Raw genomic sequence first — 27,529 nt, 5'->3', positions numbered from 1 at the left:
AATGGCAGCAATTGATATTTAAAACACTCTGAATAAAAAGCCCTGTATGAGAGGAGTAGAAGGCACAAGATTCTCTTAGGTGGAATGAAAACTTATTCTTTCAGCCAAAACTAAAAAGGGTTTAAGAAATGTGCCCATTCTCTTAGCTTGAATTTCAAAAACAGTTGCTTAGGGGTTAGTATTTAATATTTTTTATTTTATTTTATGAGATAAAAGGAGTTGAACACAGGGTAGGATGCTCCCTGCTCCAGTTTATTACTCAATAGAGGCTTTTCTTAACAGTATAGAGAACTTACAGCAAAAGGTTTTAAAATTACTCACCGATTATTTTTTCTTTTATATGATTAGATTTGAATCATTACTGCTTCCAGCACGAACTGTCTGTTCAACCAAAGAAAATCTAGGCAAATGAGTTTTTTGTTTGGTTTTTACGAGCTTAATCTCATAATGATCATGGTTACAGTTAATACTTAACAAGTACAGTAAGAAAATATTCATCAGTGATCACACTTGTCTTTAAAAAAAGTAGTGATAGTTAAGCTGTTGCAGTGCAACTTTTTTTCTTCATGATTAAGAGATAAATGCAGCTGTAAGTGCTAATTTCTTTTCCTTTTCTTTTTGACTTGTGCATTCCCCTCCTTAATTAAATGCTTCATCTTGATGTTTCATGAGCTTATCTGTGTGCATGTGTGTGCCTGTGTCAGCTCTTTGGAACACAGGACTGATAACAGCAGCTGCTCAAAGAGAGCATTCCACTGCATCAATTAATGCTCCATGCTAAGCAAGAAACCCACATCCTCCACACCAGTCGTGTTATAAAATAATTAATTTGATTCAAATGCTAAATTAAGTATGGCATGGAAGATTTTGGAATAATGTTAAGGAGGAAATAGACTGCAGCCTTGGGAAGCCTAGAGCATGTTTTGTACTGCACCTTGAAACAAACAGCTTGACTAAAGAGTGAGTTAGTCTGTCTCTTTGATGGCTGCATTACCAAGTCAAAGTCTTCAGGGCCTCGTGAGGGTTCAATGACAGAGAATATTGTAGTAGCTAGATGTAGGACACATAGAATTTAGGCTTTTTGATCAAGTTGTAATAAACAGCTTTAATTAACTGGGCTTCCCAGAGGGGATTAAAGAGCAGTGAAGAACTCTTTGTTTTATTATTTAAGATTCAAACTATTGCTTCCATTAGGCATATTCAGAATTTACAGCTAGGATCCATTCTGGGTTCATTGCAGTGGAGATTGCACATGCAGTATACCTGATATGTTTTCCTTTTTTGGCTTGGTGAAAATAAAAACTTCCAGGTTCCATCTGTGTTTCGGAACAGTTATTAAGTAGTCATGCTCTTCTTTCCCTTCAGACACACATCTGTTGACTCACAAGTAAAGATAAGGGAACAAGAAAGAGAAAATAAGAATTTTCTGCTGGTGATGTGCTGTATTCCCATTCTGAAATCTGTTTTAATTTTAATGTCTCTTCTGCAGGTAACCAACCACTGGTCAAAGGCACCCCAGGAGTCTGATTAGAAATGACTCTGTGAGTTACTAGAGCAAACAGGACCCATCATTCTCCCAAAGAACGTGTAAAAGGCAATGCTGTGCTGTCTCCTTAGCTAATCAATGTTTTGACACAGTATTACATGGATCACTCCTAGGGATTGCTCCTCACTTTGCAAGGACAGAGGTACTCAATTTTGCATGCATAGTGACAAGAAACTTGAACTATGGTCCTGATAACAGCAATAGTTTTTAAAAACTAACAGCTGACCTGTGTACTGGAAAGCAAAAAACTCCAAACCACTTGACATTTTTTATAAATAAATAGTAGATTAGGCTGTTTAAAAAAACGTTTTCATCCCATTGCAAACCAAAAACTGAAATTTACTAGTAAGTATGGCTAAATACAGCCTGGAACAGGGGGCTCCAAGGTGGTTCATCAGCTGTCAATTGACCAGCATTGCTAGACATCCGTAACACCCTTAAAAACTACATCAACTTATTCTCAAATGTAAAATATGTTACAGTAACTACTATCTCCCTACTTTAAGCAATTTTTTTTAATCTATAGCAAAGAATTAAAATACTCAGAGGAAAAAGAAATAAATGGAACAAAAAGGGAGACTTACAAAACTATCCACGGTCACATGTCTTTAAAGACATAAATTCAGTGTGAAACATCAAAATAATGGAGCTCTATTGATCCTAGAGGAAAGTTTCCAAATGCTAATGAGTAATACTCTCCCAGCAGAATGAGACTGTTCAAATACAACTATCAAAAGACAAGGGAGGGAAGGTAAAAATTCTAACTAAAGAGAAAAATAATTAGATGGTTTTATTTTATAGTGAATCAGAAATTAGGAAAACCATGCCTTATCAATATTGATCCCTTCATATACCACAGGACAATTTACTTTATGATTGAGGAGTTTCTTACAGTAAAAGTTTTGATTTTTCAACTTTTATGAAATTGTTTCCTTAATGTGACTGAACCTAGTTAACATGCAGATACACAAATCAAAACTAGGTCATAATAAAATATGCATATTAAAAAAATAAGGTAAAATTCTCCTTCTTAATATTGCATTTTGAGCTGTGATTAACAGGGATTGGTACTTATTTAAATGTGTTCTCACTGAAGTCAATGGGAAACTCCTTTCTGGCTCCAGGAGCACAACACAAGCTGAGGAGCACCCAGAGACTCACTAAAGGAATGTGACGCTTTCATTCTGTGTAGTGTTGGTGTTTTTGATACTGGAATTACAGCATCAAAAAACCCACTTGTGATTGGTATCTTGGCATCACACACTATGAGACTCAAATATCTTTCCCAAGGCAAAAATAGTGAGAAATGGGAGGAAAATGGGACTGGAAAACAGAGATAAAGTGGCTTGTTCAGTGCCTTGAAGCAGAGCAGTGGAGGATTTGAGAAAGGTTCTCCTGGGCAATGTTTCCTGCTGGACAGCAGAGACTCCTTGTACCACCCCTCCCAGACTACAGCTGCACATGCTCCAAAATAGGGGTACAAAATCATAGACTGAGATTAATTGTAATCCTGAAACAGGAAGCTGGCATGATGAAATGTCAGTGATCAAAGAAATAGGGCTTAGAGAGACCAAAAAATTTGCAGCAGTGATGTCAGACAAGCATGCAAAACAAAAGCAATGGGAAAGTTACTTGGCCTGAACTATTCAATGTTAAGAAGAATATTCAAAAGCCTTTCTCAGTTAAATTCTCCAAAATAATTTCACAAAATTTCTCTATTTTTTTATATTTTTTTTATTTTAAGGTTACAAAATATATCTAAATATACTTCTTGACAAAGTCCTTCTGTAAATCAATGAGCATATAAAGAAACCAGTATATAATACATCAAGAACTGCAATATTTTGAAAAGATATGCATACTCCTGGCCAAATTTGAATATAGAGAAAAATTTATTAAATGGGATGTATTATTTATTAGAAAAGAGAGATACAGAGAAAAAGAAGTTGTATAATAGTTCAAAGACACTAGATAAATTATTGTCTTAATTGTAACCATTATGACAAAATAAAAATAAACATCTTTAAAAAATAATGCCAAATGAAAAAAAAGAATGGGAATAATGATCAAGAAAAAGGAGCGTTTTACTGGAATCATAGAAAAAGTGAAAGGCATCTAATGATTTTACAAGTGAGAAAAAAAAAAAGAAAACAAAAAACTGAAAACACAATGCAATTATTAAAAACCCTACTCCCCTCTCCCCCAACTTTTCTCTAAAATTAAAATGTCATCTTTCTTTTGAGTCACTTTGCATTAGAAAGAAAGAAAAATTTTGTGATTTTAAGATGGAAAAAACTGCCAATAATAAAAACTTTCTTTGCCAAAGGTCTACTCTAAGATCTTGGGAAAGCAATTTAGTTCTTTTTGATTTAATTGCCTGGGCTATAAATAAGAATTCTGTGTTTTCCCACTTGGAGTCCATCAGAATAAGAGGAAATAACCCTATATCATGGAAGAATATTGCTTAAAAAACATCACCTTTCCAAGTATAATTTAAAAAATGTATAATCTCTATAGATTCATCAATAGTATCATGAACTAGATCTCTGGTTAAGAATAAATGTGGAGTCAACCAGAATAAGACAGAATTAAAACTTGTAAACCACTTTTACACTCTGTTTAGAAGAAATTTTTTTTATGTGGAAATGATAGGTTAATGGATACAAACAAAACAAGGTTTATAGTAGAAGACTATATCTTTACTGCAACAAATTAATGTTTTTGAAGAGATATACAACAAGCAATCTTTTCAACATGGAAGCAAACTTCTGTGACTGTTGTTTTTTCCAGTCACTTCAGATGGTGCCATAAAAATTTTTATCTACTCCTACAAATATTTTCTTTATATAAACCACAGTCAAACATAATTCCTGAAAAGCTGTTTTCAAGAACAATTAGACAAACTACCATAGGAAATCCTAAACAGCTGATCTTGCAGATAAACTTATTCAGAAATAAGTAGAAAGTAACAATGAACTCACCAGGTTATTATTCAGGAACTTGCATTACTGAGGTCTGAAATAAATCAGACAACACAACAGGACCATTAAACTTCACGTCTGTGCTTATGGTGTTTTGATTTTACTGGACAGCCTCTAAGCCCTGCGAGCAGTTGATTAGAACTAATGTACCATTGCTTATTTAAGATTTTATGAAGCAGTTAACGCTTTTCTATTTGCAAATCTGGTTTCCGCAATCTCTGTTTAAAAAAAAAAAAAAAGTACTTGTTTTTTTTAATTAAAGCTTTATTGCATGTGTTTTGTTTTCTTTTACACTTTGGGTTATTTAGGAGAAAACTCTCCTTTTAATGTAGTGATGGGAATTGGCTGCTACCAATGGCTCTGCCTGTCTTCATCCAATGAGTGGAGAAAGTAGCCTAAGAAAAATATGAGAAAAATGTAACTTATTACACTTGTACATTTTATGACGTTACTATTGTAAAAGAAAAAAAAAAAAGCCAAACAAACACAAAAGAAAACATAATTTAGTATTTCATGGTTTAGTTTTGAACAAAGCCTAGGATTACCCTGCAATCCAATTATCTATCTTTGATTAATTATGGCATTTTCTTTTTGAGAAAAATGATCTGTTTGATATTTTCTTTTTCAATCTGTGTGACAAAGTACTGGTTTACATTCTTGCTGTCTGGTGAGAGAAACATAGCAGGGGCAGTGTTGCTGCAGGTTACAAGCTCAATGAGGACACTCCAAAGGAACACAGCATTCTCCAGGCTGGACAGGTTCTCCCCAGCTATAACCTGTCACATCCCCATCCCAAATCCCCTGATGCCAAGGGTCTGGGTCTCTGAGCTGTCCTTTTCACTGCAATTTATTTCATCACAACCCATTTGGTTGTAGTCACACCATTACCAAATTTTTGGGTTTTTTTAATTACAATTTATTTTATCATATCTCCTTTTCGGAGTGTTTGTCACACTTTCTTCTCTGTTTTAAAGATTTCAATGAGGATCAATTTGGCAAACTTTGATACATTTCCCTGCACTACATATCATCCCATGCCATCTTACTGTGTTCCCTTTGGTGCAGATTTTTTTTAAGCATTTCATGTAATCATTTTCTTCTCCTCTCTTTGTTTGACTTCATTCCCTGATATTGGAACTAAATATATTTATGGTAAGTTTCCGACCTTTTCACTGCACCTCATTTCATCACAGTACATTGGACTGTAATCCTCCATTTCCCAAACCCAAAGTATAACTAACCCTAAGCAGAGCATTAAAAGCAGCTTTTGGCTGAGGCTGGTGCCAAGCAGAAAGGTGTGGAGGGAGCAATGTTGGGGCACTGCTGTTCTCCCCTTGGCATGCTTTTTGTAATTGCAGTGTTCCTGGAGCTCTGGGGTTTTTTTGGTTTACTCAACCCCAAGCCTAAACCTAAGCCTAACACTAAACCTAAGCAAAGAGGTAAAAGCTGCGTTCTGCTGAGGTCCCCAAGCATATGAGTGGAGCCAGTCAGAAAGCTGTGGAGGTAGCAATGCTGGGGCAGCACTGTGCTCCCCTTGGCATGCCTTTTTTAGCTGCACTGTCTCTGGAGCTCTAGGGTTTGTGGTTGTCCCAACCCAGAACGTAAGCCTAACCCTAATCCTAAGTGGATCATTATAAGAGCCTCTTTTGCTGAGGTGCCAAGAGCATGAGTGGTGCCAAGCAGAAAGGTGTTAAGGGAGCAAGGTTGGGGCAGTGCCACGTTCTGTTTGGCATGACTTTTGTAGTTGCAGAGTCCCTGGAACTCTAGGCTTTGTGCTTATTTCAAGGCTAATCCCAAGTGTATGACTGTAAATCCCAAATGGAAAAGTAAAAGCAGCCTTTTACTGAGTGCCCAGCACGTGGGTGGTGCAAAGAAGAAAGGTATAAAGAGAGTCTTTGGGCAGTGGGGTGTGAAGTGCTCTGGACAAAACCTTGCAAAATTATACTTACCAAAATCCCCAAATCAGGGAATGAAATCAAACAAAAACTCAGGAGAAGAAATTGATGAAAGGAAACACTTAAAAATAATTTGTGCCAAAGGGAAACCTAAAAAATGGCATGGGGTGACATGGAGTGCAGAAAAATGGACCAAAGCTTGCCAAATTGATCCTCATTGAAATCACAACATTTTCTTTCATGAAGGGCCAGAGACCAAGGCCTGGATTCCATGAAGCATATCTGTGCAGCCACAGCTTAAACTCCTGAGAATGTTTCTAGGGTGGGAAAAAAATTCTGAAAGAAAATCTGCAGAGTGGAGCAGGGAAAGGTTGAGAAAAACAGTGAGATTGGCTGACAGAATGCCGACTATTGAAAATAAGGCAGTTCTCAAGACAGGGATTCAACAGGATAAGTAATACCAGAAAATATTTGTAGCAATAAGTAAATGAAACAGGGGTGTGGAAGGCTGCAATGAAGCAACACTGAGGATGTGTTGATGCTGACTCTTCCCTACCTGAGTGACAACTTCCTAGAGGGTAAACATGTTTTGTGTGCTATAATGAACTTAGGGAAGCATTTTAGTATTTATCGTAGTAATTCATTCTTCCTTAAAGTCTATTGACTGCATCATCCAATAATTACTTCCTACTTTTAGTTGGGTGGCCCCTGCTTTCAAACTGTCTGCAAGCAGTACAAGCTGTATGAATAAACTGCCCCAAACAGAAAAGGGCAGAAAAAAAGCTTCCTTCTTATCTATTCTACAGAGGTGGGAGGATACCATGCTGTTATTATTGTCATTTGTCTGTTATCCATCCCCTGCTGCTGCCCTGCTAGCAAATTGTTCCCATTACAAAACAGCTGCAGTGCTGCTCTGGGGATGGAAATCATATCCACAACAGAGGAAAAGGCCAAGAGGAATTGTTTAATTTCTCTTTCTCCTACACCCTCCTCCCTGCACATCCACGTGTAGGGAAGATTTTGGCAGCAAATTGGAAAGAGGTCAGGGTCACTACGGAGTGCAACACCATAGCTACGGACTCCTACCGATGAACAGAAAATTAAATACTGCTGATGATCAGTGAAACATCTGGTGGTTTGTTAGAAAAACATCAGGAAGCCTTTTATCCCATGTGTTTCACAGGACTGGTTTTTGCTGTCCTCTTAGATGAGGATTGTAATTTATTGTGAGTTTACTCATCAATCAGATGCAGGGCCACTGCTCCGACTGAGGCTTCCACATGCTATTAATGTGCAAAAGATAGAGGTGTTGCTTGAAAATTGTCTCTGCCTTGCAAGATTTTTGTGAACACAGTAGATACAAGCATCAGTCAGGTCACCAGGACTCACTAAATTAAATTGCTTGACATTGGGACTCCACTTATTTGAATGAGTATTGCACAAATGGTTCAGTGTCACAGTATATCCTGGCATATTGAAAACAACAGATTTAAGTGGGTTTTTACTATGAAAGGAAAGCTGTTGAGGCAGAGTACATCTCCCAGATGTCTCTTGAGAATTACAAAGTAAAAAAAAAAAATCCATAGATTGGATAATTTGAAAACTTCTTTTGAAATTTTAGGTACACATTTTTGAGGTTTCTTCTGACATTTGATGGCTAGAAATACTCTTTGGCACATATAACTTTATGTGATGTAACATCCTAAAAATTTTTGTCTTCTCTGAAGTTTGTCGCCACTATCATCTGAATCCAACTGACAAAACCACTATTATGGCCTTCATAAATTGTTTTAGTATTTCAAAATAAAATAAATCACCAGTAATTCCAGAAGAGAGAAAAGTTCTTGTATAGTCATCTAATGGTAAAGTCAATACCAGTATTAAAAAATAATATCAATAATATACATGAATCACAATGTGAAATAAAAAATTACTTCCTACACACCTCTTTCTATCTTTCAACAACATAAACACTCCATTTCTGTAGTACATTACACAGAATTTGCATAGCAAGATATAAAAAACAAACATCTGTCAATAACAGGAAGATTAAAATTGGTTTGAAAACAATATTTAAAGATGTTTAAAGTATTTAACACTTCAACATCCCATTCCTAATGTAATTGAAAACTAGAATAGTACAGCATATATTAAATAGTTATTTCAGGCAAAATAATAACTAATATTTAAGCAATTTCTTAAAAACTCTTTTAATAAAAATATTTTTCCCAAGGTACTAATGACGGTTAAATTAAATTGCTGAATATAAATTATAAATATAAATTATAAATTTAAAATGTTTTAAGGAGTAATATATTTATACCCCTAAAGGAATATTTATTAGCTGATCTTAATTTTGTTAAATTTAATGGAATTGATTTGTATGCAAACAGGTGAAATAACTAAGCATTTCACACCACGTTCAGTACTCTTTTTAGTAATTATAAAATATTACTGATATTTTGACATTTAAGTTCTAATTTCTAGTCAAATATTTTGAATGACCTTTAGTGAAATAATATATAGGGTGGAATAAAATTTTTGGGTTTAACATCACAAAAAACATTTCCCAAGCACAAAATCCAGTGGATCATCCATAAGATGAAGGTGAGATGTTCATATGATGTCCATCACATAATACAGTTGTCCAGTTGGTGTCTGGGCATTTGGTCCTGAAGAATCCTGTGAGAGACAGTACCAAAATCTTTGCTAGGGAATGAAATTTTCTGGGTCTCCAGGAAGAAGGAGGAATTGATGAATCTGACTCCATGTTCTTAGAAGGCAAATTTATTATTTTATGGTATTTTATTATATTAAAGAATGCTATACTAAAACTGTACTAAAGAATAGAGAAAGGATACAGACAGAAGGCTTAACAAGATACTAATAAAAAAGTCCTGACTCCTTCCAGAGTCCTGACACGGCTGAATGGTGATTGGTCATTACATAAAAACAATTCACATGAAGCCAATCAACCATCTGCTGAATAAACAACCTTCAAACCACATTCAAAAGCGATGACAAACACAGGAGAAGCAAATGAGATAATATTGTTTTCATTTTTCTCTCAGGCTTCTCGGCTTCCCAGGAGAAAACCCTGGGCAAGAGGATTTTTCAGAAAATATGACAGTGACACTGGAGTCCAAAAAGATTACATTTACTGGCTGTCCTTGATCAGCTAGGTAAGTTAGCCTGTCATAGAAGGAAATCAAATTCAACAAGCAGTACTTTCCTCTCATGACACCATACGAGCCATGACCAATGGCTGAGTTGTCCTCCAGGTCTTTTTCAATACCTCCTGGAACAATTTTTTCATGATTTTACTAGGCACTGAAGTGAGACTGACAATCCTGTAGCTTCTGGGGTCCTCTTTCCTTCCCTTCTTGAAAACTGGGATGTTCACCAGCTCCCAGTCAGCTGGAAAGTCTCTGAATTCCTGAGGCCACTAAAAAATGACCAAGAGAGGCTTTGCAATGAGATCAGCAACTCTTTGATGATTCTTGGGTGAATTCCATCAGATGTCATAGATTGTGGGGATCTAACTGAAGGAGCAGATCCTACAAAAGTTCAGGGTCAACTGGAAGTTTATCAATGCCACAATGCTGGTCCTCTAGCTCAGGGCACTGAGACTTCCTTGGTCTACTTTCCATGTCAAAGATGGAGACAAGGAATGTGTTAAACATCTCTGCCTTTTTCATGTCCCTGTCTGTGACATGGCCATCTCCATTCTGTAATGGACTGATATTATTTCTCCAATGGAATTAATATATTTGGAAAAAAAAGCCCTTTTTATAATCCCCCACAGTTCTTTCCAGCTTCAGCTCCAACTGAGCTTTGTTCGCACAATTTTTCTCCCTACACTGGCAAGCAACATCTCTGTATTCTTCCCGTGTCACCTAACTTGGCTTCCATTTGGCACATACCTTCCTTTTCTACCTTATTTCCAAGAGAAGATCCCTGCTCAGCCAAGCTGGCCTTCTGCCTTGTCTGCATGATTTCCAACTTTTAGCAACTTTCTGCTCCTGTTCCCTTATGACGTAACTAAAAAGTGACCAGTGCTGATAGACCCAGCATATGCAAAAATATTATCTCAGGGGACTTCACTTACTAATTCCATGAGCAGCCTGAAGTTTCTTTTCCTCTTGTCCAGAGCTGAGGTTTTGCTGCACTTTTCCTCCTGTAAACAGGGATTTTAAACTTGGTCACTTCATGGTTGCTGTGGCCAAGATGGCCACCAAACTTCAGCTCATTCACAAGATCCTCTCTGTTGACAAAAAGATCAAGGAGGGCATCCTTCTGAGTCGGGTCCCCTAGGACCTTCCATCAAGCTGCCATCTAATGTTTTAGAAATCTACTTTCCTGGGTTGTGACAACTATGGAATCCTCCCAGTTGATTTTATCAAGATGAGGTCCTCCATAAAACAAGGACAGTTGAATTGGAAGTGTCCCTTGGTTCCTCAAACTCTGAACTAACCAGAAATTATTTATTTTAAAATGCATTTTTTTTGTTCACACTAATCAATACCTCTGAACAGGTATTTTTTTTTATTAATAATATACAATTTAATTTAATTGATAAATTCCTAGGAAAAAATATAACATTTTATACAGAATGTATATAGCTATGTAGTTTACATAGCATTTTTTACTAAACCAGTCTAACCAGTTTAATAAATGTATATTTATAAATTTGTTACATAATATAATAATAGCTAGTAAGGGCCCAATTTAAAATAGGTGGTATTTCAGAACTAAGTGCTTTTCTAAGTTTGCAAGTTATATGAAGGCAAAATTACAAACACTTTGCCAATAAGGCCTTATACATGTTCATGAGGAAGAAAATAGAAGTCTCTTTTATGTTAGGTAATCTACATCTTGGAAAAAGCTGACTTGCTGAGTGAAGGGTTATAACAACCAAAATGAAAAGCAGCTGTATCTGACCTTCCCTTTCTTCACACCTGGTAGTTTTCCAGATGACATCTTCCACCCTTTGGTCCAGATCCAGAATTCAGAGGTCATTTTGAGAAGGTTCATTAAGAGTGAGGAGGAACTCTTCTGTACAGGAGAGTTCTCTGTCAGAAAGATGCTGCTTAGGGATATTTACTTGTGTGATTTGTCAGAACACTCCCATGCTGGCTCCAAATGTGGCTAGGCAGGAAATAGGAAAGACAGTAATGAGCAGAAAGTTAGAGATTTAGGGAACCTTCAGTTAAGAAAAGGTGACACCCTGTTTAGTTTCTAAATATAAGCAACTGGCAGGTATGGATTTTGTGGCTGAAGCCCACTGAAATCCTACTTGAAAGGACTTTTCTTTATTATTTTAATCTTCATTGAGAGCTTTCTCCACTCTTTTATGAAGTTATTTCTGCTTTGAAATAATTTTAAAGGCTTATACTTCACTAGCTGACTTTTTTATATACACATTTGCTAAGTTTGCTCTGGGAAAAGAACAAGGGACAGAAGTATCAGCCCTAAGGATAATCTGCTACAATAACTCCAATGTTATGGAAAAATCAAATCAGGCCATTGCATGATGACTGCCACTGACCCATGACAGTGAATGCTTAATCATGACCTCACACACAAAAGAGTTCTCTAACATGGGAACACCAAATTACTAAATACTCCTCTATTTCAATGGAGGTGTGGTGATGCTTCTTAATTCTGTATTTCTGATTTGCATAGTCTTAATCTCCAAAACTGCCTTCTAATAAAGCTTGTAGATTACCAAATGGGTTGGAGGCATCACTATTCCTTACTCATGCAAGAACCCTAACAGCTGTCATTCCCTTCATACTTCAGTAACACTTTGACAGGATCATCAAACCAATAATGTTTAATGAAATTTAATTTTACTAAGTAACTTTGAAAAGATTTAGTAGAATTTCATTTTTGGTAATTATTTTATAATGAAGCAAACAGTATAAAAGCTGTGTTTTACCATTTTAAAATATCTATTGTGTATTTTAGAATATGTGTTTGTTTAAATGAACTCTAAGACTTACAAGAGTTATAATAGTTATAACAGTTTAGAGCTGTTAACTCAAAATTAGACTTGTAGTTAATTTGTATTGTTTTGATCTGGTGTCCTGTGGAGAACAGTTGTAGATTTTCTGTCTACAAGATTCAGAAATGAAATATTAAAGACTTTATTTTGCTTTTGATGAAAAAAGCACTGCAATTTGAAAGCAAATTGTTCTCATTATTTAAGTCCAATATGCATTTATACTTTATTATATAATCCATTTCTTTCAATCAGCTTGCTTATTTAATCCATCTGCTCTCTTTCTGAGGAACTATGCTGGTTGAATAATTATAGAGAAAGACAGCTCAGAAAAAGAATCTTGGAGAAAACCTTACATTTATAAGTGATGAACATAATGCTCTGTCATCAGAATGTATATCAGGTTTCTAATGGGGAATGGAAATACCTCTGCAAGTTAAAAAAATAAAAAAGAGATTTTATTTTTAGTATCTTCTTACCATTTCTTTGGTTTGTGCTTTCAGATTATGGAGGAAATACTGTTTCCACAGAAGTACTTTAAAGGATTTTAGGATAATTTGCAGAAAATACAAATGAACAATTTTTCTTTTTTATTTTTTTTCCTAATTTTGAAACAAATTTAACCCTACTTATATAAGAACAACCTACATCCTTAGAAAACCAGCTCTAGATCCTGCTCTTAAAGGCTCTATACATTTAAGTGTGTTGGCTGTGTGAGAGCTGGAATCTTCAGATATGTGAGCAAGCAGAGAGTGTCTATATTTTTCCAGAAAAAGACAGAACTTAAGACCTTGAGGACAAAGGAATGTTGGTGACAACTGAGCAGGGGAAAAAAACCATAGTGGTTTGTGCTTTTGTTGTTATATTAGGAGTCTGGTGAACCACAGAAGATGGAAACTAATTAGAAAGAGGAAAGACCATTATGGAGTGGTAGGTATCTTGAGTATTGATCTAAAGAGGAAGAGAAAGCAGGGCAGAAAAACTAAAGAAAAGTCTTCGTAGACATGGGTAGGGGAAATCACATGCAGCAGTGTGGTAAAGTTGTATCAGGAACCTCTCCCCAGGCTGTGACCTGGGGCTCTCCAACTGTGCCTACAAATGGCACTGAACAAGCAACACGTGAAACCACGTTGTGTTTTCCAGGCATAATCGTGAAAATAAATGCTGTTTAAAATACTGATGGATTCTCCAGTGCAGCTGTTTCCAGTGGCAGATAGTTAAAAAGTGAAACCTACCGTATAAAAAAATATGGTTTCTAGTACAGAAAGCCAGAATTTGAATGGAATTTGACTGTCTATAAGATGATTACTTGATTCTAATATTAAAAAAGAAACAGATAAACACATTTAAGATCAGAGTGATTTTATTTTCACAGAAAATACCAGGGAAGTGAAAATATAACTGTATAACATAGTAAACACATAGTAAATACTTTTCTCACATCATTACCACATTAAGATACTCCATTCTTTCTTATACTGGAGACAAATGATGATACAGGAAAACAGCTTGGATCTATCACAGAAAGCAAATATTGTTTCTCTCTGGGAATCCTTATGCAAGCTGTATAACTTTATTCTGTTTCCAGTCAACAATTAGTTAGAAGATTATAACCAGAACTTGAAGAGTACTGAAAGCCACAAGTGAGGTAATTAGTAAAATGATAGTGAATTACAATATCTTTTTAATGAAGGCCTCTTTTCCATTTATCACATATCCCTCACTTTGGTGTAAATTGAGGAAATCAGAGCAATCAGGATGAAGCTTTGGCTCTAAGCAGTTTCTTATGATAAATCACCTACTCTCTAGTAATCACCTGCTGTTCCTCTTCTCCCTGCAGCTACTGAATACTCTTCCTCCCAGCCCCACTTTTTATTTTCCTTTGGTTCAAACCATCGCTGCAGCACAGCAGGCAGGTGTGAAGGTGGGCTGAAAGTGAGGAGGGAACCTGCCCAGTCACTGCCACCCTGTCTGTGCATTCATAAGCCAGAGCTTTTTCACATCCAGAACGGTGTCACTGCCTGCCTGTACTGGCAGCAGACACAGCTGTGCGAATAAAAGTGGGGTGCCTTCATAAATACCACCACAATTTCTTTCTCAGGACTAAGAAACTGTCAGGTTTCTTTCTCAGCTGATGACAGCATTCTCAGAGTTTTCTCCTTCTGTTGCCATGTTTCTGCATTCACTCTTTGAGAACGAATTTATGTTTAATGTGGCAGCAGTGTGTTCACCTCACATTTGTGGAACATAAGTATTTTTTTTTTGTACTGCTGCTCTTAATATACCTCAAAATCTTGGTTGAAAGCAGTATAAGACTAACTGTTGTTACAGTCATTATAATTATTAAGAGCTTATTTTGCAGTTCCTTGTTTTAAGAAAGCCAGCCAGACAAACTGCAACATAGAATAAAATCATGCACAGAAAACAAATTCCAATATATCTAAAATTAACCATTTTAGATTGTTTCATAAGTTCTAGTATGCTGCCTATATTGAGGGGATAAACAAAAATACATGTGGAGCTTAATTGCTGCACAGTGTACCAACACTATTCGTGCCACTGTTCATACTAAGGGAATCACAGGAACTCCATTTAATGTGTCTATTTTTCCACTCACAGACCTGTTTTAGCAACATTACTGAGCTGAAATGCAGGAAGAAGACAAAACAAAGCATTGCACATGCAGAACCCTGGGTGAAGGGAAATTTGGTTTCTTGTGAAGGCCAAAATATACCCTGGGTTTGCATTGTTGCACTCCCGTCCTACAATACCCTCCAAAGGGCAGCATGTTGTGTCCTCCTTTTCCATAGTGCTTTTTCTTTTGTTCCCCACCTTCCCCCACCCTATGCTCATTTATGGTTTGAAAGGTTCAAACCAAAGTAAGGTGTAATAAGATTTTTACATAATAATGATGGCCTCTTGTGAGGTAAATTCCTTGGCAGAAAATCCAATTAATTCACAGAGATTTGACCCACCTGACATCAGCAATTCTTTTTGATTTGGGAGCAGATTGAAGTGCAAAAATAAATCTCAGAAACAGGTTGGTTTGTTTTATTTTCCTTTCTTCTCAGAACTACTTTCTGAGCATTTTTATATCAATATAAGAAAAAAATATTTCTAGTTCAAGTTGCATTTAAAATATCTATTGTTTTTCTAGAATTTTTCATAGCATAATTAATAATGTTTCAGTGATTAAAAAGAATAATGAGTGATTACAAAGAGTTAAAAATCATATCTTTAGCTGAAAATCTATATGCTGAAATTATTTTCTGAAAGTACAAATTATCAAGTTTTTTAAAAGATGTGCTAATTCCCAAGAGCTAAAGGAGTAACATTGTTGAGATTCTGTTGCAATACATTGTTAAGTTAATAATTTTAGTTCTGTAAAGATAAAGGAAATATTTATGATTCGGTTAGGCTTACATTATGTATTTAAAAATAAGACTAGCTTGTTCCAAGTAGTATCCATCTTATAGCACGATAAATCCTCAGTTTGATGGGCTACAAGTACATAAAGGAGAGCTGAAAAATGATGAGAGAAATTTTGTTCATGTCAAGAAGCAGCCAAGTAAATGAACTTTGCCTAAATGCAACATTTTTGTATTATTACTCTGATCAGTGAAGATTTGTAGTACTGGCTTCACAATAACAAGTCATGGTCTGAAAAAAGGAGATGTATCCTATGGCAATTACCTCCATATGGACCCATGCAAAATGGGCAGATGCCAATGGCAAACTTTTAGTAGGATTTTCAGATTATTTTAAATGGGATTTACAAATTATCTGGCATTTTCATAAAAGGTGGAGGAGCTAAGAAAAATCCTGTTTTTAAATATTGTTTAACATATTATTCAATTTATGACAAGATCAAACCCAACACATGCTAACAAAACCACTCTGCTCTCCAAAAAAAACCTCTCCTGTGAAAAGCATAATAATACAAAGTCCTCTTGGAAAATATTGCTTCCTAGGCAGTGGGGTCCAGAAAGTTTAATACCTGACTGTTTTAGAAGTATTGCTTCCTTCCAAACTCCTTTGGAAATCCAGTCTATGAAGGCTCTTTTACGGAAGTGATGAAACAGCCTAAATTCATACAGGTCTGAAATTCTTTACTTAAACCCTTGGATAACATGGCATCACCAAGAAAATGGATTTCAGCTGTCCACTTGAGACCACAGTGTGTGATGGTTGCTGCCTCTGGATCCTTGCTGCATAGTTCCAAAGGAAAACTGATACCAAACCTCAAGAAAGAGTCATCAGCAGAGACTGTTCCCAGAGATATCTGTATTTTGCTAGATCGTCACATGGAATGTTTTATTCTTTTTAAGAATTTTCCTCTTCTCCTTTGTCATGTTTACCTGATGAATTTATACTTGCAGTATAAAATTGTATCAAAATATCTTGCTAACTCATTTTTTCTGTATGTCTTTACTACAGAATTAGATGCATTATCAGTGCACCTATCAGAAAACCATTCCCACTCCATTTTACATCCCTGGATTTTGTATCTGTGTATGATTTATTGACTCTTCCTTGCTCTTTGACAGTCTTTCTCCAACAAAATTGTCTATGTTGACAAAAAAATTTACTTGTGATAGTAGACAGAGTAGAATATCTGCAATCTCTCTTTTTTTCTTTATTATATATTTCCCATCAGTGTGATTTCTGTAACTGAAAAAAGAGTTGTAAATAGGGAAAGAAGAAGGGTTAATATTTTAATTTTTTTAATAATACATCAGGTTTTCTGAAAGCCTGATAGTGATTGATGCCAAATGCATTTAGTGCAAAATAAATTTCTTGTAATTCAATTTTTCTTGTTGGTCTCAGAGTATAAATATACTATTGCAGATTAGTTTTCCTTGCTTTGTTTTTATTCTTTTTCTAGATTAGAGGGTGATGCATGTGGACTGAATAAAATCCAGCAGCCAACATACCATGGCATTACAAAGCCCATCAAATTAATTACAAACTATTTGTAACCAATATAGATTCCTACCTCCTCTCCCTCACAGCTGGACTTTTGCCTGAGGCTGTGCCAGACAGACCCCACATACTCCTGTCCAAGTGTAAAAGCTCACTTTTTGTCAATAAAAGCTAACTTTTTTCTGTCTGACCAGCTGAGAGTACTGAACACCACTGATGCTGAAGGCACAGCCAGGTGTATTATGATGCCTTTGCCTGACCTGGATTAGGTGTTGTGCCTTACAAAACTATACCTTCCTTATTCCAGTGTTAAGAAGGGCAACACAGCATTTAATGATGAACACAAAATGATAAGAGGAAAAAGGAAAAAAAAGGCTATTTTTTAAAAGTTAATGGAGTTAAATGCAATCCTGAAGCATTTATTTAAAACTGCAAAGTGTGTTACCAAATAATGCATTAAAATATACTTGTTTGGAATCATAACTCTAATTGTTTTCCTTAATGCTAAACGGGATATAAAATTATTCCATTTTAAATTCAAGTAGTTGATGCTTGAAGCTAAAGAAGAGCTAGTTTCATATGCTAAACTTCCTGTATTGAAGAGAAAATTAGAGGAAAATAGAGATTATTTGAGTTGTAATCAAAGTCCTCTGTACATATTTTATCTATTCTTCTCTGAAACTGTTTGTCACTAATAGAGATAAAAGAAGTAAGAAAGTGCAATCTTTATTTCTTATCAGAAATCCTTCATTTTTTTGGCACTCCAAAACAATAGTTTCACCATCTTCACTCAAGCGAGATATGAAACAAAGGAAAAAACTGAGATGTAGAAGCTTTTTAACCAAGGTCCTGAATTTGTGTCTCCCACATAATTTACACAAAGAAAGCATCAATAACAGCATTTCTGACCTCCTCCATGGGATATGACTCATGCTTCAGCCAGACCCAAATTCGCCCTGTGAAACTGCTGAAGCTACTTATTAGATTCAGAATTAGTGTAGCTCAGGACAATGGGTGGAGCAGGACATCCTCTCCCAGCTGCAGCTGTGCTGATGATCTGATCTGAGTGATGCCACCTCGCCCCCATCTGATCTCTCCCACCTCCCTGGTGGAAGCAACCTCCCCTTCCTTTCCCATCTGCCAGATGAGCTGGTCCAGTGAACAGCCCCTTCTCCATTTCCACCTAAATTACCTGCGCAGGGTGCTTGAACACTTCTAAAAGTAGATTGTTCGAGTAATAAGCAGACAGGACTCCATTTCTTCATGCATGAAAGCCAATTCTTTATCCACATAACTCATTTTTACACAGTTTTCACAGACCTTGTGTTAACTCCAATTGGCTAGTAGTTTTCTTGCCACTCAGTTCGTTGGTTAAAAGGTGTTTTAATGTGTACATGCTAAGACTCTCTATTCTTAAATTGTTTATTCATCTTCTTCACTGATTCTCACTGTAAGAGCCTGAACGAGAGATGTGGGACTCCAGGGGCTCTCCAAAATGCAGTTTATCACATCCAAGAGGTTACAGCAGTCCAGGGTGGTGGGTGACAGAGCTGTCAGCTCCAGCTGCAGGCAGCCCTGGAGACCCTTTGGTTTTGGTTACAATGCATTATAGACTTTTCTTTGCTGAGCATCTTAACACAGTAGAACCAATCCATACCTTAACTCCTACCTACAGCCTATCATAACTACATTAATTATCATCTTCATGTCACTATTCTCCAATCACTAGAAGTTAGTACATTACAGTTTAAGCTAGAAGTTGTTTTTCAGTTTTCTTGCAGTGGAAAATTCTGAGACCTTTTTTCTACTTGCAACTTTGTGACTTGTTTGCCTGTGCTATCTTTCTGCTTGATAAAAACATCTTCTAGTTTGAGGTGGGTCTATCCTTTGCTCTAAGCCATAAAAACCCCTTCTAACTAACACACTCTTTGCCTCCTTGGTTAGCCACTAAGACTGGCTCAGCAATTCTTTTCTTCTATATCAAAACTTGCTCCCATCTCTATTCCTTCATCAGTCTACATTTAAAAATCTTTCTGCTAAGCATACATATCTGAGAGACTTTCTTGTCAAACTTTCATCCTTCCTAACATCTCATGGGAAACATTTATAGTTTTTGCAGGTGCAAATGGTTCTGTTACCAGAGCAGTTTGTTGTGCTAACTGCTTTCATTCTTATGATTTTTCTCATGGGAAGTTACAATCTGACTGCTAGCTTAGCTAAAGTAGCAGGGCCTAAACCATATTTTATAAGACCTTTCTTTTTCTAATATGCCTACCTGTATGCAACAGTGGATTCTCTTTCACTACTTTCATTCTCCATCATCTGGGCTGAAGCAGGGGAGGGAATGCAGAAAGAGCACTCAATAAATTGAAGAGCAGATCCCACTCAGAGGAGGATGTCAGACCTGAGGTGTACCAGACAGCAAATCTTCAGCCCCCAAGCTGCAGATTCAGGGAGATATCTCTGCTGCAGGGCTGTGACTGCAGTGGGATTTCTTCCCAGGAAAGTGGCAGCACATGAGCAATTACAGGAATAAAAGGTCATGCCATGTTCTGCCTTGGTTCAGGAAGATCCCCACCCTAGCACAGACTCCTCCTCACCTCAGTGTCCTGCATCACCCCAATGCTGTGTAAATGCAAAGGATTCAGTGAGGCAAACTCCCTCTGTGGGATGGCGTGAGTTGTAGTTTCTTCAATTTGCTGCCAGCCCTGACCAAGCAGTGGTCCTTCCCCCCTTAGACACTGACTCTGCAGTGCCAGGATGAGTTCCCAGCATGAGATCAAATGAGTGCATTAATCTCACAAACTGAAAATTTGAAAAGAAATAATTTTCTTGGGTTTTTTTTCCCCAGAATTTTAATGGATCTGATTCTACATCTTGAATATTGCTTTGGAGAACAGTCAGAAAATAAAAACAAGCAGCAGGCATAAAAGGCACTGGTATTAGTGGTGCTGCTGCACTCCAGCTTAACATTTGAAGGGGTAAGACTTGTGCACTTCATGCAGTGTAGGAATAAAAGTTTGAGATACCTACTCTCTGAGTGACCCCTGCAAAAGCAGTCACCATTAAGATCTTAAAATGGTTTGCTAGAAGCTTTCTTGACTGCAATAAAAAAAAAAAAAAAGTTTGAGTAGTACCAAGGACAGAAATACAAGTTTCAGTAGGGAATTACTGTGAGAATGAATCAGAAGTGTGAAGTGAAACATCCTCAGACCTTTAATAGATATGGGATAAGTCATTAAGGCAGAAAAAACCTAATGTGAAAGGCAGAGGAAATTTCCATGACAAAGGATGTCCTTTAAACTGTAAGCCACAGCATCTGTTGGCTTATAATGGCAGTGATTATCCTCATTGCAAACGTGTGACTATATGTAAGGTAAATGACATAAAAAATTTTCATTTGTTCCAAAATCAGAGGCAGCTCTTGTTTAGAAACAAGTTCTTACTCAACTGACTGCAAATATAAGTGAGCTGTCACAGCACAGTGATTGCTAACACTGATTAGTGGTACCACCTATTTTTAAGGAATCCAGCCAGCAGGCCTGATTATTAATCAGCTTCTGATCATTCAGTTCCAAGTTACACTAAAATACACTGGTAAATCTCTGGTGAAAATTGAGATTCCTGGTCAAAAACCATTTTTCCAGAACACCTCTTTATATACTGCTCTATATAAAGGCATCAGGGCACTGAAAGATTGAGAGAGAAAGGAAAGATGGTCTTTACAGGGATTTTTGTGTCTTTACTCTGGGTGAATTTATTCATGTATAAAAAATGAAAGTTTGCAGAAATACATGGTCAAAAGCAGAACAGTAAACTCTGAGTTGAATGAGACTTTCAATTTCTAGTAATTTCCCTCAGTTTTTCAATAACTATGCAAATTTGAAATTAATTTTGCTGTGTTACTGAGGGGTGAATTGTTTAAAAACATTCAAATTCTGAATAATTTGGGAAAAAAATACAATAAAACACTTCCAGTGTGTCATATCCCTTATATAGTAGGCAATTTGATTAGTTTTAGCTACAAATCTAATATTCATACTCATGCTTTCCAGAAGGAAATTTATGACCTCTCTTGTACATTTTTTTCAGAAGCCCTGAAAAAATCATAGGCAATAATTTCCTGTATTTGCTCAACTCTTACAATCCATACAAATTAATTCTTCATTTATTAATGCAATATAACTGTTTATACATTTGTACAATAGTTTATTACTAACAACATTCAGAACCTAATGAACTATATTTTACAGGAAAAAGAGATAGAATACATGGATCTCTAATACTGTTGTGGGAGAGAATTATTTTAAAATTGCACCCTTGGTAGTCATGTTGTACAAAGTAGTTATAGTGGAGGATCATCTTTTTTGTTCCTTTCTCTATTTTTTTCTCTGCTTGCTGCCAGAATTGAGCAGAAAATGCAGTACCAAGTCCACAGCACCCCAAGGTAAACCAACAGGCCCCTGCTTCAGTGGCATTCCTCAGGAGCAACACTACAGAGGGAAATGTAAAACACAGAAATCATCCTGTCAAGTTGTCATTGGTAAGGAGTTTTATAGGCTGGAAGTCAATTTTCTACACAAGCCTTGTTTAGCCACCTGAACACAGAGATAAGCAGAATTGGTTTTATAGAAGCAAACTATAATAGAACAGCGAATAATAAATTCTGCATTGAAAAACAGCAACAGTTAACTTGCAAAATTAATGTATGGTATGAATTTTAAAAAAACCTAGCATAAAATCAGGGCATGTAATGCATCTAAGTCCAAGATGTGTAGGATAAATTGAGCATACACAATAAAGAAATATGAATGCTTTACTGGAGTCCCCTGACCCAAGACATGGATGACAAAATGGACAGCCAAAGTATTGATATCTCCTTTCTGCCTTCCTGTATACACCAGCCCTTAGAAGTATGCAAGATGTCCATTCTATTACAAATTTGGATGATTAACTTATTTTGTACCATTTCAAAGTAAACATTAACTTATTTAACTTGAGCATCAGATCAATTTAACAAATTAATAAAGCAATAAATCTCGCACACACTTCAGAATAATTTCAATAGCTTAAAAAATTGTTAATATCTTGTATTTTCATGAAATCTACAAGTCAGAGATAATCATGTACTTTTTTATTTCAGCAGGTTATCTCTGTACCCTTACCTGCACAGCTGTGCTGAATATTTCTGTGGAACATATAAAAAGTTGACAGAATGGCAGCTCCACCCCTGCAACATTTCTTCCATCTGTGCAATTGGTTTGAAAAAAATCCCTTTTTTTTTCATTTGAAAAGCTTATAATATTAGCTTCATTTACATCAATACATATTTTGCTACTGATTTCAAACAAATCAGAGTTTCATCAATAACAACATACACTCAAATGTGTGAATGATATATTTATGTTAAATCCTTCATACAAGATAGAACTGGGGTTCTATGAGCGACTCTGCACACCCGGTTATAAAGATTTATGAAAAAGACTTACAATAGCACTGTCTGGCAAATTCACTGGTATTGAACTGGCATTGAACCCTGCCAATTATTGTGATTTGTGGATGAATAAATAATTCTTTCTTTGCACTAAATTATTTATTTTAAAATCAAAATGTGTGGAAATATGTTTTCTTGTTGATTATACTATGAAAGTTTAAAATATATTAATTTTGATTATCATAATGATTAATGCACTGATGAAGTAATAGTGACCTGTCTAGCAATAAACATTTTGAAAAACTGTGAACACTATTTACTTCAAATCAGAAAGCATTGCACTTTTTTATTTTCAATTTACTTGGAAAATAAAAGTCAATTTACCACAAAACCAAAAATAATTTTGTCTTCTCAGGTCATGAGATCAGTGCCTACATGAGATTAATGACAAATCTGGAATTTGATTTCCTAATTTGCAATAAAACATCTGTGTTAGAGTTATATGAAATATACAAAAGATAAAAAAATGTGGCGCAAATGGGCAATTTTTCATTGACTTCAGATGGAAATCATGGCAAAACATTGCTTCTAAATCTTCTGTGCCCCTTCTGCACTTTGACAATTGCTATGAATCCTATAAAAGATGCTATTTTCTATGTATGCACATTCTCAAGTGTTTATACAGTAATTTTGCTTTTATATTACCACACTATGCTCTAATGAAAGTCTACTTTTCAAATTATTTCATAATTTGAGTGGCAAAGTTTAGAGTGAAAGATGCTGCATCAGCTCCTTGATGTTTGATGTTTGATACACTGCTTTGTAAGTGCAGCTGTCAGCTTTCAGGTGATATCTTCTTGAAGTTTAATGCCATCATTGAATTAAAAAGAAAAAGGACTGCAGATAAACAGACAATTTGTACCACTATGTGCTCAGCAAGTTTGCATCAGACACAAAGTAAAGACTGTCATAAAACCAAAGCTGTAATGAAACCATTTGACCTGGGTTCCACCTGTCCCACAAATCTCTGCAAGGAATGCTAATAAGGGGAATATGAAACTCATTTTTGTACTAAGCCAAAGCCTCAGTGAGGTGGGGGTTTGCCTGGTTTCACTGTAAATGATCTGAACTCACAACTGATGAACCTCCCATAAATTAAGCAAGCAAACAAAGCCTGATGCCAAACATAATTTCCATTTCACCATTACTGCACAATGAGACTGAGCAAGTGAATCTGCTGCAGACAAATTGAATGCTTTTATTTCAAATATTCCTTTTATTTTTATTGATTATTTCTCTTGCAGGATATTTCAGTTTCCTAAAGCCTCAGCTGTGCTCCCATAACTGTCTCTTTTACATTAAAACTCTCCCTCAAGCTGTGGCCTTTATGTTTAGAGTATACTTGGGGGTAAGAAATGTCAAAATGGAAAATGAAGAGGTAAATATACAAAGGAAATATAAAGGGAGTAAATATATAAGAGGAAAATAGTAGAACATTCTTTTTCTTTCCAAAATCTCCCAACATTAAAGAGAAAATATATAGTAAAAAAAGCCTGAGAAGTAAACTGGAGAAAGCAAAAATCATATTCCCATTCATTTTGATAGCTTTGTGACAGACTATAAATAGGAACACATAGGCATTTTCTATTTAAAGAACCAAGTGATAGATCCTCTAAGAATTCTGCCCTCCTAAAACATCATCCTGTCCCATGTTGTGAAGTTTGTTGTTTTAAACATTTAGGTCTATCCACAATAGGATATATATTTTCCTTGAGAATATCTCAAATCTGTCTCTTTTTTTCCCCTGTTTGTGATCTTTTCCTTCTATTTTTCTGACTGTGATAGGCAGAATTCAAAGAACTGGTACGTGAGGAACTTCTCACCACGGTATGAAGGATGTGAATCACAAATTGCTGACTGATCAAGAACTTAGTCTGGATGTAGATGAGTACAGGTTTGTGACTCGTGGTGATGGGTTTGAAAATGCCAGCAGTTGTACAAGAGCTTCATCCTACAGAACTGTCTCGTGTGAGGAGGAGTTTGTCATGCAGACATTAGTTCCTTTACCTCTGGAAATGACACAATTCAGCACATCCCAAGGGAGAATATAAGCTCCTATTTAGTTGTAATGTTGCTTTCAAAATAAAGGTAATAGCTCAGCCTCTGCTGATACAAATGCATTCCAAGTTTTGCCAGCCAATTCTGTTATTGAGGAAACAGAAGCAGTGCTACTCAACTCCCTCTCTTGAAAAATACTTAAGCATTTAAAGTTTTTTTTTTCTACATTCATCTGCTAAAATTTAAATTACTGTTATTACTGAAAGTATTACTTAGCACAGCAAAACTCAGTGGAAACTTATATTTTGAACAAGATTTTCAAAGATATTTCAACTCGGAAATCTATCCGAATCTTAAATTGTTTTTCCATGAGCAACATCCACACTGGTTTATAGATGATCCCAGGAGAACACGTTGTCTCCTTCCATCCCTTTCCTCCTTTTTTCCTTCTTTCCCTACTCCCTACACTCTTTTCTTCCTTATCCCACTCCTTCCTTTCTTTCTCTTCCCTTCCCCTCCCCCTAACTTTCTCTCTCTCTCTCTTCCCCTTTCTCTCACCTGAGGCATCCAAAACAGCAGAAACACATAAAACATTCTTCTGCATTTCTTTGTTCTCTCTTCCAGGAACATAAATAAAACCCAGTAACTGCAAGCACCTTCAAGACTGCAATTGGATTGTCCTCAAAGTGCCCCCAGCACACATAGAATGTGCTGAAAGTACATTAAATACATACACAGAAAAAGAATGAAAGTTACTTACATACTGTCTTCACAGGATTTAGAAAGTAGGGGAAAGTGGAAAGAACAAAAGACAAAAATATAAAGGTTATTTCAATAAATGACATTTTGATATTTGAAAAATCTTGGAAAATTGAAACTTTGCACGTCTACCTTACAAATAGCAGAGGCTGGTGCAAATAAGCTGTCAGTTAATTAATCTAAAAATATATGTCAAATATTAAAACAAAAAATTAAGAATGTCTCTCATGGTTTAAGCCCAGCTGGCCACTAATCCCCACACATTTGCTCATTCCCTCCCTCACCAGCAGGGTCGGGGAGACAATTGAATGGGTAACAGCTGGAAAACTTGTGGGTTGGGGTAAAGTTTAATAGGTAAAGAAAAGCAAAGCAAAACAACAAATTCATGAACCACTTCCATGGGCAGGCAGGTGTTCAGCCATCGCAGGAGAGCAGGGCTCCCTCACCCTAAACAGTGACTTGGGATGGCAAACACTAACTCTGAACATCACCCACTTCCTCCTTCTCTCCCCCTCTTTCTATCCTGAGCATGGTGTAGAGTGGAATATCCTTGGGATCAGTTTGGATCACCTGTCCCAGATGAGCTTTCTCCCACCTTCCCAAGCACCCCCAGCTGCCTCACCAGTGAGGCAGCACCAGAAAGAGAAAAGGATTTGGCACTGTGTAAGCCCTGCTCAGCAGTAACAACAACATCTTCCTATTACCAGCACTGTTTTCAGCACAAATCCAAAACACATCCCCCTACCAAACACGGAGAAGAAAATTCACTCTAGCCCAGCCAAAACCAGCACACCGCCCTGTCTGTCTTGAACAAAACAATGGTAAATCAGATATAACTCAGTCATATTTCTGGCCCTGTATTTAATTTTACAAATTTTCCTGGAAAAATCATTCAAACCTCACGAGGCAAGATTTTAAAACCAGGAAATCTTGTTACATGAATCTGTGTAATGTAATCTGGGAAAAAAAAAAAACAAACAAAAACAAACACCTCTGTGTGAAATCCTATTCTCACTCACATACTCACTAAGTTTGTACATAAAAACACTATCTTAAGGGGTATTTTAGTATGATTGAATGGTCAGATGAAAGATCACTTGTTTTTACAGAAACAGACTACAGAGAACAGAATACTGCCAGCATATTTGCATTCAGGAATTATAATTAGTGGCAATTCTGACTGTTTCTTTTCAGTCTGTGCTGTTGTAGCAACAAACAACACTTTTATTTGTCTAGTAAAACCTAATGGAATTATTAGCATACTGCTTTTCCTGGGCTTTTTTTCCTTGGGTATCTAAAGAAAAAGAAGCCAGGGTATAGAATACTCTGTGTTCTGTGCAGGACACAGGAATGCATTTTTTACAGCACCTTTGGTGTGAAAACATAATATTTCTGTTTGAATCTCTGCCAATACTAAATAAATAAATAATTTATCGATTTAAAGAAATAAAAATATGAGGATGTAGAGTTATTTTAATGTAAGAGTCTAGTAAAAATAAAACTTTGTGGTTACAGATATCCAAGCAAATGTCTATCTTTGAAGACAAGGAAATGGTAGTTCATATTAATGGAATACCAATCTGGTGCTGAATACTCATCTAGTCATTCTCACCTCCTACGCTCTGTCATCCTCCTTTAATGGCATATTCAAGGAAAGGATTATATAAAAGAAGTTTATTATAAAATTGGATAGAATGAGTCACCAAAGGATACTTAAAGTCAGCCTGTCCAACAAGGTGGTAATGTTGCCCTACTTAATTTGCTTGCTTATGAATTATATATGTTCTGTGCTAAAAGGACAAGCATAACGCAGTTCCAGCTTTATGGGGTAAGTCGATCTATATTTACTCCACTCCTAGATTTGCAGGTAACATTGGATGCTCATTGTCCTTAAAAAATTAAGGTCTTTAAAACAGTGGTTCTGAATAA

Source organism: Melospiza georgiana, chromosome 2 (assembly GCF_028018845.1).
Source record: "Melospiza georgiana isolate bMelGeo1 chromosome 2, bMelGeo1.pri, whole genome shotgun sequence".
Lineage (NCBI taxonomy): Eukaryota > Metazoa > Chordata > Aves > Passeriformes > Passerellidae > Melospiza > Melospiza georgiana.
This window is presented reverse-complemented; position numbering follows the sequence as displayed.